Genomic DNA, 1,007 nt, shown 5'->3' with positions numbered 1-1,007 from the left:
TGGTAATCACTCCGGGACCCCAAAACAGTGAGTAATAGTCCATGAAACGGGCTAGAATCGGCCAAAACTGCCAGTGTTGATGACCGACATGTAAGCGCACCCTTGGGTTGATTAACTATGGAAATCGCTTCGGGACCCCAAAACGGTGAGTAATAATCCAAGAAATGGGCCAGAATCGGCCAAAACTGCGAGTGTTGATGACCAACACGTAAACGCATCACAGGGTTTGTTAATCGTGGAAATCACTCTGGGACCCCAAAACAGTGAGTAATAGTCGATGAAACGGGCCAGAATCGGCCAAAACTAGCAGTATTGATGACCGACACGTAAACGCATCCCAGGGTTTGTTAATCGTGGTAATCACTCCGGGACCCCAAAACTGTGAGTAATAGTCCATGAAACGGGCCAGAATCAGCCAAAACTGCGAGTGTTGATGACCAACACGTAAACGCATCCTAGGGTTTGTTAATCATGGTAATAACTCCGGGACCCCAAAACAGTGAGTAATAGTTCATGAAACGGGCCAGAATCAGCCAAAACTGCCAGTGTTGATGACCGGCACGTAATAGCATCCCAGGGTTTGTTAATCGTGGTAATCACTCTGGGACCCCAAAACAGTGAGCAATAGTCCATGAAACGGGCAAGAATCGGCCAAAACTGCCAGTGTTGATGACCGACACGTAAACGCATCCCAGGGTTTTTTAATCGTGGAAAACACTCTGGGACCCCAAAACAGTGAGTAATAGTCCATGAAACGGGCCAGAATCGGCCAAAACTGCCAGTGTTGATGATCGACAAGTAAACGCATCCCAAGATTTGTTAATCGTTGAAATCACTCTGGGACCCCAAAACAGTGAGTAATAGTCCGTGAAACGGGCCAGAATCGGCCAAAACTGCCAGTGTTGATGACCGACACGTAGACGCATCCCAGGGTTTGTTAATCGTGGTAATCACTCCATGACCCCAAACCAGTGAGTAATAGTCCATGAAATGCGCCAGAATCGGCC

The sequence above is a fragment of the Triticum aestivum genome, chromosome 4B, assembly GCF_018294505.1.
Source record: "Triticum aestivum cultivar Chinese Spring chromosome 4B, IWGSC CS RefSeq v2.1, whole genome shotgun sequence".
In the NCBI taxonomy this organism is placed as follows: Eukaryota; Viridiplantae; Streptophyta; class Magnoliopsida; order Poales; family Poaceae; genus Triticum; species Triticum aestivum.
Note: the sequence above shows the minus strand (reverse complement) of the source record.